This window comes from Micromys minutus, assembly GCF_963924665.1.
Source record: "Micromys minutus genome assembly, chromosome: 12".
Lineage (NCBI taxonomy): Eukaryota > Metazoa > Chordata > Mammalia > Rodentia > Muridae > Micromys > Micromys minutus.
The window spans coordinates 32921409-32944619 of record NC_137981.1 but is presented as its reverse complement, the minus strand read 5'-3'; the positions used below and the strand labels follow the sequence as shown (position 1 = coordinate 32944619).

Sequence of the window (23211 nt, the reverse complement as noted above, 5' to 3'; positions counted from 1 at the left end):
GCAGCCTCCAGGGCTGGGTCTAGGGCACCCAGGAAGGGATGCCTAGCTAGTTTCTGGCCATGCACGGTAAAGCAGGTCAGGGATGCCCTTCTCTGCCCAGCATCCTGCTCAGTGCTCTTCTCCTCCAGCCAACTGAGTAAACATCATCCCTCCTCCCCAGCAGTTGGCCACCTGGAAGCTTCAGGGAATGAGAGGCAGCTAGACCAGGCTAGGAAAAGGTAAAGGCTAGACACAAACTCCAGCACTGGTCAAATAAGGCATGGGTGGGAAACGCTGAGTTGGTAAAGGGCCTGGGGACAAACTGTGGGGTGAGGTGCAATGACCCTGTCTTCTTTAGTCCTTCAGCTGTCTCTGCAAGACTCACTGGCCACACGGGGAAAGAAAAGGTTGGATCCCCAATAATACCTTCTCTCCTAGTCACACCACTAAGGAAACTGAAGCTCCGGGCCATAAAAGCTGAGGCCACAGGAGAGGCAGGATTCTATCCAGACCTGGGGTGACATTAGAACCCTAACAAGAACAGGGCTTTCTTTTGTCTGGAGTTTATAAACCTGGGCTCCAGATGCTACTTCCAGGCACATGTGGCCAGAGTCCTCCAGGGATGCCTGCCTGGTCGGGAATGTGACTGCTCAGGGTGGAGGTGGAATTCATGGAGAACACACAGTTCCCAGTGCTGAAGCTTCTGGAACTTTCTGTACCATTCGTGGGTTTGAAGCCAACTCATCCAGGCCTTAATACATCCATGGCTTCAGATGAGGAGACTGAAGTCTGGAAGGACCAGTTGCTTATTTGTGAGTCAAGACTAGCTCTCTGGCTCCTTACTTGCTCCCTACCCCTTACACACACGCGTGTGCGCGCACACACACACACACACACACACACACACACACGATGGGGGACTTCTCCATGCATCTTTGTGTTCCTGTCTCCTGTTTAATTAAGATGGCGGGTTCAGACCAAGGACCTACAGAATTGTTCTCAGAGCTGCTGCCAGGCTGTTAAAGCACCAGGTTGAAGGTCCCAGAGGTAGGGGAAGATTCTCTTCCTGAGCATCCCCAGGTCATCAGTAGAATAGAGGGATAGCAAGCAAAGCTAAGAGATAAAATTTCTTTTATGGTCTATGGCATTGAGGGTGAAAAGTTTCTGAGTGGGTTCCAAGACCCATATTTTGGCCACCCCAGACCAGTGCCCTTCTGAGCAAGACCATGGCCCCTAGAAAAGGAGAGGTTGCAATGGCATCCTTAAGGTAGGTTGCAATGGCCTGCACAAAAGGGAACTCCTGTCCAGTGTGTGTCTGGAGGTTGTCTAGAGCCTGTGGCTGCTCTAGTGGAAAGGGAAGTTGGCCCTTCTTCCAGAAGCAAGCAACCCTGGCACAGACAATCTGGACCTGCTCCTGGGGCAGCCATGGAAGGAACTGGATCTCTATTTCTGTGATTAGTGACTGGGACCTTCCACTGAACTGGATCCTCTTTCTGTACCTATTACAGCTGTAGTAAATATCTCTAAGCATCTCTTAGCACTGCAGCAGAATTGCATGATGACCTTCTACAGTGCAGGAAGGCCCTCAAGGACTGCCCTCTTATGGATGAGAAAGCAGTCCCCAAGAAAGTCCTTGTCCAGCACCACATGGCTCAGGAAGTGGCAGAGGTGACGCCCTCATCTAGTCACTAGAACACATGCTGTCTGTCATGTGTTCTGAGCTGGGTCAAGGGAAAAATTGATTCTTTGATGGACTGGAGAGAGAGGCGGGCCTGCCCCTCCCCCCAGTCTGAGGAGCCACATACTAGAGCTGTGGGTCTCTGCTGCTCAGGAGTGTTAGCCATGGCACTCGGGGGCTTTCAGCTGAGTCTTCCATCCCTCTTCTTTTTACTTCGTGGGATGTGGTGCAGAAGTCAGGAGAGGAAAGTCAGTTCTAACTTTAGGGTTCTCTTTCACCCTGTTTGATCTTGGGTAGGACTTTTCCTCTCTCTGGACAAGCCCCACATTCAGAAGCAAGGGTGTCTTGGGCAAAGAACAGAAAGCTATGTGTGAGTCCCATGGTCAGAACACTTGTGAGAAACAGATAGAATGGGCAGAATCACCCCCTTGGGCCTGGGAACAATATTCAGGGTGAGCAAGGAGTTTCTGACCAGCAAGGTTCTCTGCAAGATGGTGCTGGGTCACCTAAACCACAGCAAGTCAGGGTTACAGGGATGAAATTAGTCTGAGCCTCTGTCTCACGCATATAGCTGCCTCTCTCCCTGATACCCCTAGGCCTACAATCTCAGCCCTGGGACTCTGTTCTAGGAGATACCCTCCACTGATAAACTCAGCCTAAGCCCGAGGTGGTGTGCCTCCAAGCCTTAGTGTAATCCCAGGCCCATATGGATGATGGATGGACTGGTTAGATGTATGAATAGACAGACAGACAGACAGACAGACAGGTAGACAGACAGACAGACAGACAGACACACACACACACACACACACACACACACACACGCACAAACACACACACACACACACACACCACACTACCCTTTACCCTGGAACCATCCATCCACCTACCTTCTCCCTTCAGCTCATAACGGAAGCAGGAGCCCCCTGTAAGGCAGGGAAGGTGCTGGATACCAGCTTTCAGCATTTTTGCCTTCTTTCACTTCTGTTTTTGCCCCTCCTGCATGTGTCATCCCTGGTTATTTGCTAGAGAAAGGAAGGAAATTTCCAAGGGAGAAAACAAGAGGATGACAATGCTTAGAAGTCAGTGGACAGCTCAGTGACTCTCCTCTAGCACCGCAACTTTGGATTCCTGATGGCTCTAGAGTATGAACCGAGTGTCATAGGCAGTCTCTCCTGTGGGTGGTTCCTGCCAATTTGCACATCTCATGAACACCTTGGAATGTTCCCTCCTGCTCAGAGGCCTCTCTAGGGACCCAGGAGGCAGGAAACTGCTCTGGTCTGAAATTGTCACCTACCCAGGAAGTCAGCCCACTGTTTCTGCTCTTTCTCTGACTCCCCGGTCAGAGCATCTGGCCCGGCTTTGATGCGGGCCAGAGCTTGACAACAGGTTTCCCTGGGCTGCTTGAGAGTCTGTGAGCAGTTCTTAGACCAAAGGCCTCCTAATGATTGCTTTCAGGCATCCCTGTCCATGAGTCCCCAAACTGAGCCACCAGCCCATCTGTTTGTCACCTGCTTCTGGAGGCCAGTGAGGTACCGCAGAATCTGATCTGAGATGCTGAGTAGTTCTCAACCATGCTACAACTCCACCCTGCCAGAAATGAGGACAGCCAAGTCCTTCCTTGTGGCCTTCATGGCCCAAAATATAGATAGCTGCCCAGCTCTAATTATGCAAAGAGAAACACTGGGCGTTCTAGATGTTCTGGAAGCTCTAGAAAAATCTTGGGCAGGGAGGAACACCTCTATGAAGGCAGCAGCATTATGCAAGTGGCCTTTCAGTGAGTAAAGGTGGCCTGGGTCCATGGGACAATGACAATAATGCTGAAGGTGCACTGTGAAGTGGGACCTCAAAATTCTGCTTCTTTTGGCCAAAGGCTTTCACTTTGAGATGTACAATTTTAGGTCTGCTTAATGGGGTCTTCCCATTATCGGACCCAGGGCCATGCCCAGGGCTGAGAGAGGAGCTCATGGAGTTGTTGAGGAAGGGCTAGCAGGTGGGAGGATCCTTTGGGTAGTAGACTGAGTCACCGTGTGTGTGAGTGTGTGTATGTGTGTGTGTGTGTCTGTCTGTCTGTCTGTGTCTGTTTGTGTATGTGTGTTTTCTGTCACTCACCCTGAATCATATATTCCAGTGCTATCAACACAGATCTCATCCTTACCCCTTTCTGGACAAAGCTAGCCACTGGCCAGAAGTCTGTGGTAGGCCTGTGGGTGGCTCCTGCCAATGTGCACTTCTCCAAGAACATCCTGGAACATCCCTTGTGGGCACATAAGGGGAAGGTTTGAGGCAGCTCTAGCCTTCCAGCTGGCAGACCTTGGCTCCCCCTAGCTCTGGAGCCTGAGCCGGGCTATCCCAGTCTAGATCCCCAAGCCACAGCTCAGCTCAGTGAGTGTGAGGTCAGGAAACATGTATTCCAAGAATGCAGGAGGCAGAGCTTCAGATAAGGTTGGACAACCATCTGGGGTAAATATTTGCCTTGTTTCTGGAGCCAGCCCCAGCCTCCAAGGAGAGACTATGGCCGGGGCTCAGGGTCACCTCAGGGGATGTGTGTCGATGCAAATCTCCCAGCTGAGGAAATCCTTGTGCCCATGAAGAGTCTGGATGAACCCAAGAAGGAGACCCATTCCACACCCCCAGCCTTTGGCATATCAGCTCTGCAGCACTTGGCCCCTCTGTAAAGTGGGAGGTAGGGTGACTTCTCTATCCAGATCAGGCACCAAAAATTGGGGGTGGGAGGGAGGTTCAGGTCATTGTACCAGGTCTTCTGGGAATGGGTGACCCCATGTGATGGAGTTTCCGTGCCCACTTAGCCACTTGAGACTGGAGCAGTTCTGTGCTCCCCAATGGTACTGTGTCTGCCATTCTCAGAACTCTGCACATCTTGTGAGCACCTCATGTCTAACTCAGCCCTCAGGGCTGCAGGCCAGACTGCCCCACACACTGTAAGGACTGGCTATCTATCTACTCTTGGTCTGGGTATGTATGCTCATGGTTAGGCCAAGATCCACACCAGCCTCCCTTGCAGGTGAATAGCTTGAACAAATGTTATCCCATATTTAGAAAGGAGATAGGGGCTTAGAGAAGCTGAGTAACTTTCTCAAGACAACCCAGCAGTAAATAGAAAAAAACAGGGATTTGACCCAGCTCTACCCATCTGATGTAACCACAGAGGCCAAGCCAGGGTTCCAATCCAGACTGTGGCCTCCACCATAACAACCCCCAGTTCTTCCTGGGGATCCTTGGAATAGGTGAAGATAGTAAATTGGCAGTGGTTGAGGGAATCTATCTTGGCCCTAGGACAGTCCCATCTTCAAGTGATCTCTGCCTTGTGCAAGACAGACCAGGGTATGCGCCCTCTCTAGCTGTGCTGGAACCTTCCACAACCACATTCCCTGTCTGGGGGTTTGGAATCCTGCTCACCAAGATGGGCGTGGCTCTGTATGGCCTTCTCTGTCACTGGTGGAAGCTGCTTTGTGGTTGGAGTCTCAGCCCCACCCCACCCCCCATGGGTCTCCATCCACAGGAAACCAGGGTGAGCGCCTACTGCCCACAACCCTCTGTGATACCAAAGGCCTTTGAGGAAGAAAACAGTGCCTCTCAGACCTGCTATTTACCCTGCGGTTTGTACTGTCTGGGAGCAGCCAAGGACAAGTTACCTCTTGTCTTCTGTCCTTGGCCTTCCTAGGTGTCCAAGCTCACGCAGGCTGGGAGCCAGAGCAGAGGACACTAGCAAGTCTGAGTGGGACAGGCACCATGTCTCTCTGTGGCCATAGCCTCATGCAGGGTCCTGGTTATGTGAGCCCCCTCCTGTAGGGCGAGGGGCCTCCGATCCACTGGCTCAGAGCAGGGCTACTGAGTGACTTCCAGAGCCAGCCTGTTCTGTTTATTAACTTTGTAGTAGCTGCTTGACCTTAGGAACTTAGGGAACTTCTCTGGGCCTTGAACAATAAATTAAAGAGCATTTTTCTAAAGCTAATTCCAGCCACCGTGACCCCACAGTATGGATTCAATAAATGCCATTCTCTAGCTCCCTTCAGATATATATTCTTCAGATATTGTGCGGGCTCACAGCCCTGACCCAGGCCAGGGCTCAAATTCGGTGTCTTCCACTTTCCCCACTTCCCTCTCCGGCCTGTTCACCCCTCTGCACACATCTAACCCTGTGGTACTAGGGCTGCAGGGGATGGGAACATGTGTCTGTACTGATCCAGGTGCCCGAGTAAAAGCCGTGCACCCTGAGCAGCAGGCCTGGCAGGCATTCATCCTTAAGGCCTGGATAACACCCACCAAATGAGCAAGGCCTTTCCCACTCCGGTTCTGTCTCCCCTGCCAAAATAATCATTTTCTCTCTGTCAGCGGCTCCGCTGGCCAGCTAGACTTCAGGAAACGCCTGTGCTGTGGGTGGCAGGCAGCAAGAGGCCCATTCCCTTTCCAGCCCAGCCCAGTGGCTGCTGTGTACGAAACCCTGGTCCTCAGTTTTCTCCTCTGTAAAATGGAACATCGCAGCTACAGTAACCAAGGACCATGTTCTCAAAGTAGAGGGACTCTTGGAGATAGAGTCTAAGAGGTAACCCGTTGGTTTGACTGGTGGTCTTGGGACTCTCTGCTGTATAGAACCTTGCATTGGCCTATACAGGGTGATTTGTGTCTGCTCTAATAGACAAGGGTCCACACCCTATATGCACTCAGGGCCTTATACAGTCTGTGTTTCATAAGGACACATACACCTATGTCCCTACAATTAAAAAAAAATAGGCAGGGAGGTTTAAGAACTATATGGCAGACACACATATTTAGAGATAGGGTGAACCTGGGGTTTGAATCAAGTTCTTCTGATTAGAGACCATTCCCTAAACCCCAGAGCTCAGGAGTCTCTGGTAGCTCTCTCTGCTGGGCAGTGAGAGAGAGCCTAGGCCAGACAGGAGTAGAAGCCAGGATGCAGGGCTGGCACCCTGTCCTACAGTCAGCCAGGCCTCCCTGCTCCAAGAGGCAAGCCACCCTGTAGCCAGCATTCCTAGGACTGGCCCAGGGAGGCACAACGCTTGCTTCCACCCTTAGAACTGCTTTTCCAGAGCCAGAACCTGAAATGGCTGGGGCTCTGTATCTCTCCCCCTACCAGAGAGCCTGCTGGGTACCTATGATCTCCAGGGAGCGTGGGGGGCAGCCAGAGGCCTCACAGTAAACATAACCTTGCCCCACATCACCAATACCAGCAGCAGCGCTAACTGCTCTGCCCTCCCAGATCATGGAGCAGCCCCCAGCTGGTCTCCCTACCTCCTTCTCATCCAAGCTCTTCTCTCTCAGCAGCCATGGGAACTCTTCCCACACTGGAATTAGGATCCCTCTCCCTCTAATTGTTTCTGCCCATTGCTACTCACCCCTACTCTCCCTTCATCTCTGCCAGAAGCTCATGTCTCCCATTCTTTATGCCTCTACACCGCTATACCTCTACACCCTCACACCTCTACACAATCTAGAAACGTTGCTTCTACTGTTCCTTCTACACAGATTCTGTTCCCTGAATCTTGGCCTGCCCTTCTGGTTCACCCTTTAACTTCCCATTCCCACCCCCTCCACCCCTTGAGTCCCTGTTGTGTAGGCCCCTCACTTCTCTACATCAGACATTGCTTAGGTTCAGTGTTCTGTCATTAGCTGTTGAAGCAGCAACCAATCACTGTCACAGCCTGGGCGTTCATGCCATGTTTGTTGAGTGAATGAGTAAGTGTCACTACTTTCTCTAATGGATAGAGATCCATCAGACAGGGAGACTGAAGTCTGCAGAGGTGGGGTGTCTGGTACTGCCTTTCACCCCATGACACACCCCTTGCAGCTCCTGTCTGTCAGCTTTTCCTGCCTACTAGCCTTTTCCTCTGGTATCAGTTGTGGCAGTGTGCTTAGCATTGGAGGCCCTACCGGAGCTGGACACACTAACCACGCCCTCTCATTGCAGGAGGATGGACCGTGAGTGAAGTGGCTGTGAGTGGCTGGCCAGCACACGAACACTAGTGACTCTTGGCTCACTGAGGTAGGTGCACATTTCTGCTTTATAGCTCCCAGAGGCGGGGCTGTGGGGGTCCTAATATGAGTCTGCGCCACACTGCGCCTTCTCAGCTCTCACAGTGGGGTCCAGTGCCACCACCTTTGCTGGACGCCGTTGTGTCTTCAGGTCATGCTCCATAGCTTCTGGCTTGATGTTTCTCATACAGCTGCTGAGACAGGCTGGAGAGTGCCATGCCGGGATGCAGGCCTGACGTTCCCAGCCTCAGCACAGCAACACTATGAACACAGTGGTGCCCCTGAACACCCATGGGACATAGGTATCCCCAAAAAGTGACCTGAATGGCCAAGAGGCATGCTCACTGCCACAATGACCACTGCGAGCTTCAAAGTGTCACTGGCACTTGTCCACTGGAACCTTGAGCTCTATACCTCAGTTTACATGTCTGTCGAATGGGAGTGGCATGACAGGAGATGTGCACATGAGGCCCTCCTCCCCACATACCCTTCCTCTAAGGACCTGCCAGTACCAGGATAGTTACAAACAGGCCATCCCTCAGGGAGCTTGTGAGACTGTTGGGGACCAAGCCTCAGCATACAGCTTCCGGCCAGGACACCAGAGTGTCTCATCCCAGGATGGCATTTCAGAGTTGATCACAGTTGGCTCTACACCAAAGACACCTGTGTAATCTCTATTTACTCTTTGGCTCTCTGGCTCTCAACACAGAGGGTTCAGAAGCCTTACACAGATGCTCCTTGGCCCAGAGCCCTTTGTCTCAGGACAACATGTCCCTGGACTACTCTGGGAGAGAAGAGATCCCTGCCCAGCTGACTGGAGCTTTTCTGTGAAGTACAGTGTTCCAGGAGCCCCAGGGTGGGGCTGGTCAGCAGCAGGATAACTGGAGCACCTGGACTGGATGCCCTTTCTGCTGCAGGAACCCCAGATCTCTGCTTCCCAGCAGTATGACTGTAGGTCGGCAAGAGCGAGTGTGCTTATCCCAAAATGAGCATGAACATCACCATCAGGGCAGGCAGGCCGGTTAAAATGCCTAGAAGCCTCTAGTGGTGTTAGGTTTTTGCTCTTCTGATAGCTGGGTTGTGCACTTAGAATACATGTACAACCCCTCCCATCCCCTGCCTCTCCCAGAGTCCCTAGAGGAGGTTTGTATTATGTCTTATTTTTCAGAGGCTCTGTGGTTAAAAACAAACAAACAAACAACAACAACAAAACCCATTGAGCTATAAGTGGCGGAGTGGAGATTTGAACTGAGATCTGTAGGAATTAAGCAACATGTGATGTCAGAGGACAGAGACTAAGGAGAGTCTATATGGATGCAGGGAAAGCAACCCCTATCTCTGCTGCTTCAGCCTCCCCATACTGCTCTCTGAAGGAAGCTATAGGCGTTGCCCTACTTCCCAATAGGCTGCATGTGCCCCTCTCTGATAGAGCCAGCCACCCTGCCCCCCTCAAATGGGGCCTACCAGTCCAGTCCAGCTAGAAGACTGCCAGGTAACCTTTTCGATTCTCCTTCACGGTGGGTTCTCTTTTCGGATGTTTTTCAAGGTAATTCATTCCCTTTCCAGAAATTGCCAGTGGCAGAGCATTAGGCAGCTGGTAATTAATCATGGGAATGGCTTCAAGTTTATTCTTTAAAAGGTGGGGGGTGGGGGGATCCTTGGTGGAAAAAGAAAAGAAACCCTTTCCAAGGTAGGGCTGGTAATCAATACCTCTGTGTCCTAGAAACAGTGGGTGGGGGTGGGGGTCCGTAGTTGTGGTCAGCACCTGCAGCAGGGAGAGGTCTCATTCTTGGCTATCACCCAAGTGACTCTGGGAAGTCAGTGCCTCCCTCTGAACTCAGGCTCATCACTGTAAAGTAGGTTAAGGGTAGATGCAGGCGAGACAAATGTTTCATAGCTGGGTCCCAGTGCCTGGCACACAGGGGCTGCCCTGGAGACATTTTACTGAGTGACTAGACCATTGTGGTTGCTAGTGAGCTGACGTCAGTGAAGGGGGTGGTACGGGCTGTAGTTCTTTTGTAGTGTGGAGTGACAGCAGGGTTATGTGTTCCTCTAGTGGCTTTCTAAATGACAGGACAGTTTGGCTCAGTGCATGTCGGGCAGGAGGGTCAGAGCCCCTGGGCATCTTTAACTTCAACCTTCTAGGAGTCATAGCCACCAAGGGAGCATGTAAGCTGGAGTTACGCTTAGGGCATTTGGGTTCTGAACTGGGGTCCCAGAGCATCCCTGAGTCTAGCAGGAGGATGAGGCTCTCCACCGAGGACACCTTGGAGAGGACCGCAGGAAAATGAACCTGGCAACTCAATACCACAGTAGCTGCTGCCTGGACTGGCCCTGTAGCCTTAGTGCCAGAACTGAACAGGGTGAGAGAAAGGCCTAAGCTGACTGAGCTGGTGGGTGCAACAAGGTTATGCCTAGTATTGTTAAGCACCCCTGCAGCTTAGAGGTGGGGGGTCTCACACCTAGGCACCCTCTGCTGGTCAGATTTGGTGTGACTTGACACTGTTTCCATCTTTGCCCCTCCCCTCCCAGTGACTGCATTAGCTCCGCCCTTTTTCTTGCCCCGCCCCCTTTGCCCAGAGACCATGCAGGACTTTCTCCTCCTTATCATGGCCACTCTCCCCAGTGTCTACTCACCTCTATCATCAGAGCCACCCCTTCCTTGCCAGGTACCCAAGAGTTACTCTGTTCTGTCTTTTCATCCAGTCTCACAGAGCAGATACTTCCTGGGTTCCTGAACCGCCCACCACCTTTGGCTTGGTTTCTCTGGCTCTGTTTGTCCCTTGAAACAGGAAGCCAGTATGCAGAGCCAGGGAGGTGGTGCATCTGGTCATAGTGCAAGGTGCAGCAAAGGGTCCCCAGGCTGACTGCCATTCACAGACGCTCGTGGGCAGCGTTGCTTATGTGACTGGAAAAGGACTGCACTATGCTCCTCCTTAGCCCAGAGATGAAGACAAGGGGCCCACACCCACTATCAGGGTCATTGGAAACCTGGCTTTTCCCTGCAGCGTTATTGAAATTTTTGCTATAATTAGAAGTGAGGTGTGCAGGAACTGGCTGCCTGGTGGGAGTGTGTATATGCTCATGAATAAATAAATTGTCCTCTTCCAAGGGAAAGCGAGCTGGAGGTGAGCTACCAGAGAATTACAGACCTAGGAATATCCGTGACTTGGTCACCCTTGGGAGATTCTTTGGCTGGTATCTTCCTGGAAGTGCCTACTGTGTGTTTGGCATAGTCAGCCTAACATGGAAGCTGCTGCCCTCTGGCCATTACCTCCTTTCCTAGCCACATCATAGACCAGCCTCTGCCAGTGCCCTGGGCTGGAGCTCTCCTGGCCCTCACAGTGGCTTCCCACACTGCACCTGTGGTCCGTATGCAGCTGTGCCCCTTCTCCAGATCCTGTGTTCTGGCCTCTTTGGAGCCTGCTTCAGCCTGTGCTTCCTGTGTGAACTCAGATCAGACGCCTGTGTCTGAGAGACGCTGGGTGCTTGCGCCCTTACACTCCTGTGCTCTCACCACACCCTCTTGGGACCTGCCACACTGTTCCACATTGATCGTGTATCGGAATGATAATCTATTGGGTTCATGGGGCAGATGCTTTACATTTCCGTTCCATATTGAGTCCTCCCAACCTGCCGTGCACTTGCTAAGTGCACGCAGATCTCACTGTTTGGCCCCTGCTGTGGCTCTTGAGGACACGGCAGCCAGTGCAGGCTTGGAGGATCTGGCTTCCTTGTTTTGCAGTTAGGGTTGAGAACTTGTTCGAGGTAAGGGGAGCTGACAGAACCTGAGCCTGGGTCATAAAGGTGGATGAGGTCAGCAAGATTATGACAGAAATGCTTAGGGTAGAAATTCACTGTATCTAGAAGGGAGACCTAATGTGGATTCTTTCCCATCTCCACAGTGAGCTCAGGTAAGCAGGGACTGGGCTCCTGAGCCACAAACAGCCATTATAGGCATGGGTACATGGCTCTGCCTTTGCCCCTCATCCCTTTTAGCCTCTAAATAGGGGGCTGAGAGAGTCGACCCTAAGCTCCCAGGAAAGGAGTGTGTCTGACCTTCCTATCTCTCACCTCCCAGCAAGCATTCTAAACTGCAGAGGTGTCCCAAGGGTGTGTGGCCTCTAACTCAGGATCTCGGGAGGATAGAAGATGCTGGTGTCAGGGAAAACTTAATGAGCCTAAAGAGGAGATAGGAACTCACTCCCTGGGATTGGGGGCTGCCCCTGCTGACCTGGTCGGGGAGGGGGGTATCTCCAAATGCAGGAACTTTCCCTGCATCTGGCAGCAGAGCCCATTTTCCTCTGTTCTCATTGAGCCCCTCCAGATGCACTTGGCTGCTCCAAACATTTCTGCTCAGGCATTGTGGAAGGTTCAGGTGCTGGTTTGCTTCCTTCCAAAGGGCTTCCTCGGCCTTGGGTTTGCCTCCTCTCCCTGCACTGAGTGTATACTGAGTTGGAAACACCCTTTCCTTCCCTTCCCACTGAGATTTGCAGACCCTGCTTCTATAAAGTCCTCGAACCTCGATCCCCTGGCTTTTGCTTGCTTCTATTCCTTTAAGCCAACTATCTGCTGTCTTCTCTTGAGTGTTCCTGACTTAGTACAGGCATGCACATGCTAGGTAACCGATCTGCCATGGTCTACCACAGAGCCTTTAGCTGTGTGTGTGTGTGTGTGTGTGTGTGTGTGTGTGTGTGTGTGTGTGTGTAAATTTTGAGGTAAGTTCTTTCTGCTCTGTCAGACAGGCCTCAAACTGTATAGTACAGACAAGCCTTGAATTTGTCATCTTTCAGCCTCATGGGATTTAAAGGCAAGTACCACTCTGAGCCACATTCCCAACATGGCACTTGGCACTCCAGCGCTGAAAGGTCTCAGCTTCCCAGGGATGACAGCAAGACTTCATCTGTTTAGCTCTTTCAGCATTTGGAGGGCTGGACTGAGAAGTGTTCTGAGGCTATGTGTAGATGCAGTAGGTAAACAGGGTTGGTTTTCCAAGGCACACATCTGCATGTTCAGCTTCTGCTTCCTAGGGTTGGGTCCCTCAATGGGTTACTCAGTTCTGGTCTGTCTCAGTACAAAGAAAATGAAAAGACAATAGCCTCCGTGTGGCCCCAGGGGCATCCGTTCACTCTGGCTACTAGGTGACTCTGTCCCCGAGAGTGTGCCACTTTATAGAGAACATGCCCTTGGGTCATTCGGAAGCTCACCCCTCACATCTCTTATCTCTTGTCCAGCATGTCTCATCCTCTGCAGTTTGCTTGAATGAGCTTGTCTTTCCTCTCAGAGGTCAGGGATCCTCTTTGGAGGTTCGGTTCAGAGCCCCAGGGGCTATCCCAGCTTAATCCCTGTAGTACCCTTCCATCTATCTCAGAATAACACTCACTCAGAGGTCCTCTCTCTTCCACACGTCCCCTTGAAGCCCCTCCACCCTGTCTATTTCTCAACATTCTGTACTTTGCTGTCTCCTAGTCACCACATGCTGGAGTCCAAAAGCTTTTGGGTGGCAAGGAGTGACCCTGGAGGACTCTAATGAGCCAGAACCTGAAGACAACGTAGGGTAGTTTCTTTTTATAGATGATCCTAACATCCTTTAGTTTATGTGGCTTTTCCCAGGTGGCCTTAAAGATGGCTACTAGGGGTCACCCACATCATAGCCACCTCCTTTGGCTCTTCCAGTGGCTGTTTGGTCACTGGACAGCTCAATGCCAATTATTTTTTCTTTTTTTCTTTTTTTTTTAATTGAACAACTTTATTTAAAAAAACACTCAATGCCAATTTTATCTCTGTGGTTTGGAGCGATGTAGTGTGACACCTGGCTGAATTGTGTGTTTGAGGGACAAATGTGCTGGGTTCAAGTCCTTGCTTTGCCACGTAGGAGCCATGTCACTGTGGACAGAGTGTTCTGTCTTTGGCCCTCTGCTCCTCCCTCCCATACCCATAGCAACAGCTAGGAAATGTGCATCCCCTCTGTGAGCTGAAGACCACAGATTCCTCTGCCAACAGGGGTGCCTCTCTACCAGATAGGAGCCTTCAGTGAGGTTTCCTCATTGCAAAGACATGCCCTCCACATACTACCCCCTCCCAAAACTCAGGTCCTCGTGCTTGTACAGAAGCCAGAACGTCCTCTTTAAGACATCTCAACAGCTCCAGACCTCTGGAGTTGTGACAGGTAGCCTCATATGAAACCTGTGTTCATTCTAGACTGGGCTGGACTAGTGCCTACAAAGGGGAGCTGGCCTAGAGACCACATGGTTCCACTGGAAAATTGCCAGCAAGACCTGTTACTGCCCATGGCTCTGATTTTGTACTGATAAATCAAAGGCTTTTGTGATGTAAGGACTGTTATGCCTAGAAAGCCTTATGACAATCAGGTGCCCCCGCCAGGATCCCGGGGACATACTACCATTAAGTCTCATTCCCTCTGGTCACAGAACACTGGGTTCAGTGGCTTTCTTCCAGCCCCAAAGGCAGGACCTGCTACCTGTACCCAGTCCCTAAGCCAAGCCAGGACAGCTCTCACGGAGGCTTGCCAAGAACCTTCATGCAAGCGACCAAATAGTCCCCAGTCTCCTAATCTGTGTTGATGCTCAGAAGAGTTCGTAGGTCAATGTAGGAAGGCAGGACCTGTTCTAATTAGGTGGCTAGACCCTCGCAAGTGACAGAGAAGGGATTTTTTAGTGTTAAGGCCTTGATGCCTCATTCTGCCTAGGATGATGTCAAGGCCTGGGTGATGCTGTAACTCAGAAGAAAGGACACAGCTCCTCTGACCACTGGCATCTGCTTTCAGAGTCAGCCTTGGGTGTGGGGCCTCATGGGTGACTATGGCTCATACTGGGTGGAGCTCCAACTCCTTACTGATACAGGACCACCACCCGAGCTCTTCACAACCAGTCCCCCCCCCCCCCCCGCTGCACTCACCATCCTAAGTGTGTGTGAGAACCTCTCATCTGTATGGGTTGTACTTAGCGTATTATTCATGATGAGAAAGAGCAGCGTACAGTAGTCACTGCATAAACACTGGTGGAACCAAGGGTACAGAATAAACACTGGGGTGTTTGTGGGGGTGCTGGAAAGCCAGGCCAGAAAGCAGCAGCAGAGCTGTGAGAAACGAAGCCAGGCCTAGGAGACAGGGTGGAAGCCAGGGCAGCTCAGCAGAGTTCACTGGAGCTCAGGGTAAGCAGTGGGTGTTAGGTCCACCCTCATAGGCTCTAGCTCCACCGGTCCTACATACCTGACATACTCCTCCTGGGTCAATGCATCTCTCTCCTACAGAAACAGTATGGCACCTGGGCTCAAGGGAGAAGAGGTGCCCAGAGGTTGGCTTCAGAGTGGGGCAGCCCCTTCGGGTGATTTGGACACAGTGCTTGGTACCTCAGAGATACTCACTCTACTGGCTCTGGGACAGGAGAAAAACAGCTTTTATAGCACTCTGTCACTGAAGGGCAAAGGACAGCTGAGTCATCAATCCCTGAGAGGGTAGTCATTAGTGATGGAAACAGTAATGGCATCAGGCTTTCCTGATAGCCCCCTGGTGGGTAAGGATTAGCATCACCCCTGGTTTATAGATGAAGAAACTGAGCTAGCTATGTAACTCTAAGCTAGAATCATCCTGTCTAGCCCTTGATGCTGATTGAAATGTAGTGCAGAACCCCTCAAGCAGCTGTTTGGACACAAATCTGAGTAAGATACAGGCTCTTAAAAACTGGCATTATTATCCATTATTTGGTGCAAGGGTTAGAGTCTAGTGTGGTCTATGTGAGACCCTGCCAATCAATCAGTCTTTCACTCAATCAGGCCTTTTAATTACTCTTTCCATACTTTCTTCCTGGACCTACCCCAACTAGGTACAGAGCTGCCTACCTGTAGTTAGAGGATGTCTCTCCCTGTAAAGCAAGCCCTTCATAGCAGAAAGGAAGTGATCTCCAGCCTTGAGCTCTGGGCAGTGTGATAATTCAGGTGTTCAAATGAACACAGGACTGCAAGGAGAGACATTGTCTGATGCCAGACTGTGTGAGTTCCCCAGATCTCCCAGCTCTGCCCCAGAATGCGCTGACCAGTGCTTGGGCATCCTTCCTCAGAGGCCTCCAGGCTCTGAAGACACAGGTATTGGTACTGGCCCCTGTGAAAACAGATTAAAGGGCTGCAGGACCAGAGGACACCCTGCTGGCTCTGGCACCAAGATAACCAGATGCATGGGGGTTGTGGGGAAAGGGACACTAAGGAAGAATTTTAAGAATCTACTTTGATGGCTAAGTGGTGAGCACAAGTGACTTGCCCGAGGCCACTAAACCCAAATTTAGGGTTAATCATGGTGTCACAGTGTGGAATGCATGGGACTACCTAAGACTGTGTGCTGTGTTAGGAGAGCCTTAATAGTAGTTGTATTGGTCAATACTTGCGCTAATTTCTTTGCGTGCACCATCTAATTTAAACTTCACAGAAGTTTGTTTTAACCCTGGGATGGTGGTATGTGCCTACTGTTCCTAGCATTCCCGACACCAAAGCAGGATCACCTCGAGTTTGAAGCTAACTTGGACCACACCGTAAGACTCTGCTTTGGAAAACTAAACAACAAACACAAATTGTTTGTAAACTAAGAACCCAATAGGCTAAGCGCTCCACCCCTGGCCATACACCCACTGGGAGGCAGAGCCAGAATTTGAACTGGCCTTTCAGGCCTGAGCCATCAGCCTCGACCATAGGTATAGGGAGCCAGCCCGAATTTTTACAGGGACAGAGCTCCCTGTTCTTTCCAAAAGACGGGTTACTGTCTGGTGGTCCACAGTAGTGTTATCTGCAAAGGGCCTGGGCTCTTCTCTATGTTCTGACTAGTTGGGGTAAGCCCAGGAGGAAAGTATGTAAAGAGCAGTAAAGAAGGAGGATGGAACCTTGCCACACAGTGGACCCAGACTCATCCAGGAATGCCAAAATAACCAGCATTCCCCATGCTATCCTCTGTGGCACAGGCTACCCAGGTGGGAGCCTTCCTAGCATCCTCTAAGATAGTTAATGTACCCAGTTTACTACAGCTGCAGAACCAAAGTGAGTCTGCTACAGGGGCTGCCTGAGCCCCACAGGTCCTGTGACAGAGAGAACTGGATAGAACATGAAACATCAGGAGAGAAGAAAGCCAAAGCTAGCCCCATAGCTGAGCATTCAGGTACAGCTCCAGAAAGACTCACAGGGAGGCATGTCATGGGACAAAGCCCTGTGGGCACACATTTGTTTGATAGGCAGTAGAGAGCCAATGAAAGTTGGGTTAGTGGAAGAACTTGGGGCCATTTCGTCTGGGTTTCCATGGAAGGATGTTCATGTTGGGGACCCCTTCTATAGCAGAATTGCCCTCTTTCAAGCCTGGCCTTTAAAATGCAAGTCCTGTGTGGGTGGGAATTAACATGTTCAAACTGTTCATCAGAGATGGGATGCTAGCAAAGCCCACTGAGCAAACCAAATGAAGATGTAAGGGCTCGGGGCTCTTAGGATGCAGCAGGCATCAAATGTCTCCTGCATTGGGGGAAACAAAGGCCTGGAGCTAAGAAGAGCTCATCTGAAAAGGCCCAGAGTCCTTGCAGTAAATGCGTAGCTCTGGTCTCTGTCTGCTGCAGCTCCAGGCTGCACCTGTTCTCCTGAGGGAGATTTCTTCCTGCACGCCTCTGACCTCAAGCCAAAGAGGGAAGACAATGTGTGAGATCTGGAGCAGCCCATCAGGATCAGAGCAAGAGCATCCTCCAAGAGACAGTGAGACCCTTCTTCTGCCTTTTGACATCGAGGCTGCCGCCATGTCTGTCCTGTTGCAAGTATGCAGTGGTCATCTGGCATTGCTAGCATTGTGGGCCCAGAACAGTTCCACTTGGTTGGAAATCTGCCAGCCTGGGTTATGGTCTGTCGAGTGCTCCTGGGTGCTCAGCTGCTAACAGCGTGAAGTATGTTGGGTACCTGTGGCTGTAGCTGCCGGAGGAGTAACATCCTGGGTCTATGTGCAGCCCAGTCTGCACACACTGCCTACCAGGACCTGTGAAATAAAAACATGTGTTTCCTGCTGGAAGCCAACACAGGACTGGGCTCCATGTGGCCTTGGTAAGCTGGCCTGCTCTCAGGAAGCCCTGCACCTCCCCTCCCCAAGCAGTGCCCCAAAAACAGTGGAAAAGTGAGCCTGCTCCAAGGCTGTTTCCACTGTAAACAGTGGCTCTTCAGCTGGTCTCCAGCCTCCTGAGTCAGGGCCAGACTCCTCCACCCTGCCTGGGAAGCACCTCAGCTGCCCTCTAGCCTGACAGTGGCCCACTCATAGAAGATACTCTCTGGGCCTTACCTACAGTTTGGATCTAACCGGTCAAGACCCCTTTGTCTTCATGCACATCCTGTGAAGTGGGAAAGCAAGAGGTGGGGAAGCAGAGCGATACACAGAGAAGTACAGAGCGTGAGCAATGTCACACAGCAGAGACAAGACAGACACAGTCGCCTTCCGGGACTGCAGGTCTCAGAGAAAGATTCCGAGTGGTCTTCACTGCCTGATACAACCTGGGTTTCTTTGTGTTTGTGCCATAAACACAGGAAATCGGCAGCATTTAGTGGAAACAACATCTTCGTTTCTGGTTTTGATAATGTCCTGTTTTCCTTAGTAACTCGTGTTGTTTGTGACCAGCCTATAAGACACAGAAGTGTAAGGTGAAACACAGAACTTGCCCCCACCCCCGCCACTCTGCCAGAGGACACCTTCTTGCCTGGCACTCAGCTCTCTCTCTGTCTCTCTGTCTCTCTCTCTCTGTCTCTATCCACCATCTCTGTTTCTCTCTCTGTCTCTCTCTGTCTCTCTCTGTCTCTCTGTCTCTCTTCTCCCTCTCTCTACCCTCCTCCCCCGTTTTCTAAGATTCTCTCATCTATTGGTGTTCTATCATGAGCAGATTTTGAGGGTCTCTGTTTCTAAAAACCAGGATTCTTTATGGTCCCATGGAGAGGCTGAGGGTACTTGACCATTAATTTTCCCCTGCAGATTGACTAGGATGGGTGCTACCAAGGACACCATGAGGAGGTGCCTTATCCTACAAAGAAGCTTCTAGAGGAGATGGATTTATGTGAGCCCAGGAGCTAGGTACCAAGGGGTTCTGTCTTGGTTCTGTCTTGCAGTTTGACACAACCAAGTTGTGGATCACCCTGAAGCCAACCCAACTGTGCCCAAGCTCTGTCTGTTAGTGGACCGAAACCATGACAATGCCTTCCTTCATTCACATGGTCCAGATGTCAGTATTGAGTGTCTTCTGTGTTCAAATGGTTAGGAAAGCCCAAAAAAAAAAAAAGTCTCAGGCCCCCTACCTGCCCCTCCTGTCACCCGATCTACCCTCGAAGCCCAGCTTGGCCCCCTCTCTGAAACCCTCACCAAGTCAGATGTGGAGGCCAGCTGGGCTGTGGGGGCAGCAGAGGTTCCAGGAGGAGCTATCTCCGGTCCCCTCCATCCGCCGACGTCCTTGGTGGCCCTAAGACAGCTTTATGGAGGACAGATTGAGGCTGTCTCCCTCCTGGCAGGTTTATTTCTTCATCTTTCAAATCCTGCTCTGATTTTTTTCCACCTTGGCCTTCCCACCCCCACTGGCTCCCTGGCAAGCTTTTCCTCCCTCCCCCTCATCTGTCAGCCTGGCTAGGCAGAGGGCCACTGGCCTCCCAGGTGATTGAGTTACAGGGGAGGCAGGCCAGGCTCTGCAGGAGCACTTTTGGCATCCTGCCTTGGAGAAGACAGGGAAGCTGGAAGGGTGGCGACTATAGACCATGGATCCCCATTATGTCTCCACCCCATTTAGACAACCCTGCCTGCTGACCAGACCACCCCGGCCCAAACCTCAGTTTTCCTTTCTGAGGAATAGGCATGCCCACAACTAGAGAAAGGCAAGATGTCAGAGCTGCCAACTACTGCCTCATGGAAAACTTCCTAAACATTACTGTCACTGGGCTGGAGATCAGAGATCCATGGAAGAAAAAGAGAAGGGAGGTACACATTTAGAAAGAGCCTACTGCGTCCAACACCTCTGCCCCCAGTAGCAACCTAAAATCACTGGTACCAACAGATCGGAATTATTTTGACAGGTCAGTAGACTTTACTTATCCGCTGTTAGTTCTTTCTTAAAGGCAGTCTTGTTATGCAAACCAAGCTGGACTCAGAGGCAGTAAGTAGCCCAGAATAGCCCCCAACCCTTAGCAGTCCTATTGTCTCAGTTTCTGAGGGCTTGGATTACAGGTTTGTATGGCTTTGCCAGCTTTGGCTGTAAGTGTGTAGCAAGGGATTCCAGACCGTTGGGTACTACAGAAGGCAAGGCAATGAGGCAGAACTTAGAAAGAGCGTGGGGAACCTGATTGTACCAAAGAGAGACCAGAGACATGAAAAAGGCAAGCTGAGGTCACACAGCTAGAAGGAGAACCCTATTCTGCCCTGCTCCTACATTTTACTAGCTCTTTGTGGCATCGAGACACTTCTGATCTGACTGTTGGCAAGAAGGACGTGCCATTCCAGCTGGCATTGCCCATCCCATGCTTGCCATAGTAGACTAAGAGTTTGGTGGCTTCAAGGTTTGTCTCTTTCTCACAAGCCAGTGTCTGACCCTCTGCTAGTCCAGCTCCACCTGCTGTCTCTTCCCCAGCCAGAAGGATGGGCGGGAGGAAAACCCCACCACACACACACACACACACACACACACACACCCCACACTGCTCCTGCACTCTTGCTCATGGGAATGAAAAACACATTGGCTTCATTATCCTCGGATTGAATGAGCAGGGTTGCTATGGCAACAGCCATCTCAGGCCAGCAAGGGGGCAGGGAAGGGGTTGGTGAGACCGAAGCAAGTAGGGACCGGGCAGCGGGTGAGCAGGCACATCGGGTGGGTAGGGCACAGGAACAATTGTCATTGATACCACCCGCTCTCTTCTGAGGCCTCTGGCTTCCAATCAGCAATCTTACACGAGGAAGAGGTAGCAAGGACCAAGAAGGCAGCAGCATCCTTCTCTAACTTACCCCTCATTCCTTCATTCCCATCTATCCCTTTCATGAAAGAGTGCCAGGGAGGTGGCAGGCCCATACCCAAAGCCATTCACTGGGGCTCACTTCCCAACAGAGACCAGCCCAGGAGCTCCACTAGCCTCCTGGATACATGATTGAAGGAAGTACCAGCTTACACTTAAGTACCAGTGAGAGGTTATGAAAAAGCTCACAAAGGCTCCAGCATACCGTCCCGGGAGGCGAGCTCTCCGGGCATGAATAGGGCGAGGCGGGTGACAATGGCTTTGCGGAGGCTTCTCAGGTCCAGCCCTGAACTAATTTATTCCCTGACTCTTACCCTGCCTGAGCCAAGTATCCGGGTGCCCATAATGGGCTCTTCCCTACCTGTGTCCTTGATTTACCTGCCCCTCCACCCCACAGATTGTCACACCCAGATAAACCCTGTCCTGCCAGCCTACGTTCAGCCTAGCTCAAAGGTGACCAGCTGTAGCCCCTCCTCCTCTAAAGAACTCCAGCTGTTCATCTGAAGGAAACCCAGGCACTCAATGCTATTCCATCTTATCTCAAAGCCTCAGATGCCCCTTCCCGTGATCCAGACACTGGAGGCACCACCAAGGCCTTGCTTCCAGGGAATATGCCCTCGAGGAATATGCCCCTGCTCAGATGCAACACCCTAGCCAGTCCGTCTGGCACACATACCCAGTTTTCCTAGCCTAGCCTTTCCCTCCACAGAGTAAGTTCCAGCCCCCACCTCTGTGTCCTGCCCTTTCCCATGTCAACTTTAATGAGAAACTGGAGCTTGGAAAGAAAATGACTTGTCTAGGCCCATTGTATACACATATATGTGTTTGGGGGAGTAGAGATGGAGATCAGTACAACACAGCTTGATATAGGACATCTTTTCTCCAGGCCAGGCCTTTGGTACCCATTGTGATGGGCCAAAAGACCCCATCATGGTCTTGGATCCTGGTTGCAGGACCTAGAAGTGACTGCACCAAGTTGTGAGCTTTTGGGTAGCCTTTCCTGATGGGAAGCAACCATTGTGGGGTGATCTAGGCCTGAATTCTTTACTCTGAGCCCTAGCAAGGCAGGGGGCAGTCCTGTGGATCCATCCACAAATGGCCATGTTATTTCTAAGGAGACAGACACTGGGGGGTTGGGGGGAATGGCCTATAGTTGTACCACTCTTCTGGAATATGTGGAAGGGAAGGGCTGCCTGCTGAGGGGCCACTTATGGTTTCCAAGCAAGCTGCAGATCTATCCCAGAGGCTGTTCTCAGATGCAAGCCCTGGAACCCTTCTAAGGGACCCTGGGACAGACTAGAATTCAGTGCACTTGTCTTTGTCCCAGGGGCCTACAACGTTGCCTTGAGTCTGAGGCCTGAGCTCCTTCCCCTAACCTCAGATCAAGGTTGAAAAGCCTTTGCTGAACCTCCTTGACCCTTGCCCATTACCTTTCCTCTCCACATCCACAGTGCCATCTTCCCGGGCTATTGACCTCCCATGATTCCATGGGCTGTGTATCCTGGGCCCTCCTCCTAGTCACAACCAGGGCTACAGCCTAACTTTTCACCTACAGGCTTTGGAGGGCAGCTGCTGGGCAAGCCTGTCATTTTCTAAGCTAGAATTATAGGTTTGGGGTTTGGGGCGTCTTGGGGAGGAGGAGCCAGAACCTTGGTATAGTGCCAGAGAGAGACACCTTACAGGAAGAGGGAAGGGAGTGGGACTGTTTGGGCCTGGCTGGGGATTCCTGATACTTGACTGGGATCTCTCTCTCTCTCTCTCTCTCTCTCTCTCTCTCTCTCTCTCTCTCTATCTCTCTTTCTGTGTGTGTATGTCTGTATGTGTGTCTCTGTCTCTGTGTGTCTGTGTATATGTCTCTGTCTCTATGTGTGTGTCTGTGTGTATGTCTCTATGTGTGTGTCTGTATGTGTGTCTCTGTCTCTTTCTGTGTGTGTGTGTGTGTGTGTGTGTGTGTGTGTGTATCTCTGGAGAGCCAACATTTCTGATGGACTACCACTTTCCACGTGAGCTGGCCTTCTGCTGGCAGCCAGAGGGACCTCGTGGAACCAACCCATGACTCCCTATAGGCCCAGGGGAGCAGGCAGCTGACAGGAACCAAAGCTAGGGAGAGACCTGCCTGTTCCTGTGAATTCATGACTCGTCTGCTTGTTGCAAGCATCCCCGATAAGGAAGATTTGTGGGTGAGATTTGCAGTTCTGTTTTCTCTGATGGCTATAAATCAGTGGCACACACATCTTCCTCGCAGCATCTGCTGGAGGCTCACGGGCATGAAACAGGAACACACATGAGGACCATCCCTATTTGATGTTCTCTGGAGCACAACAAAGACTTCTTAAGGGAGTAGAACACTACAGAGGAAAAACCTGGGGCTCCTGGCTGCCACCTAACCTAACAGGGTCCCAGAACCAAAGACACAAGACCGAGATGGGCAGGATTATTCTCGTGTGAACTTTTCATTCAATCTTGGCTCTGCAACTTACTAGCTATGTGCTCTTGGCTATATGACTTTTAAAGTGTCCTGCCTCCGTTGC

The 23211-nt window shown here is 51.3% G+C and overlaps 1 protein-coding gene across 4 annotated transcripts in view; it reads left to right on the top strand.

Annotated features, from left to right (window-relative positions):
- The window catches only part of ZMIZ1 (zinc finger MIZ-type containing 1), a 194800-nt gene that overhangs the window by 69299 nt on the left and 102290 nt on the right, over positions 1 to 23211 (top strand). For all 4 annotated transcript variants that reach the window (XM_080926445.1, XM_080926446.1, XM_080926443.1 and 1 more), the window contains one exon: positions 7608 to 7682. The gene's annotated coding sequence lies outside the window, so the exon portion shown is untranslated. The remainder of the gene's footprint in view (positions 1 to 7607; positions 7683 to 23211) is intronic.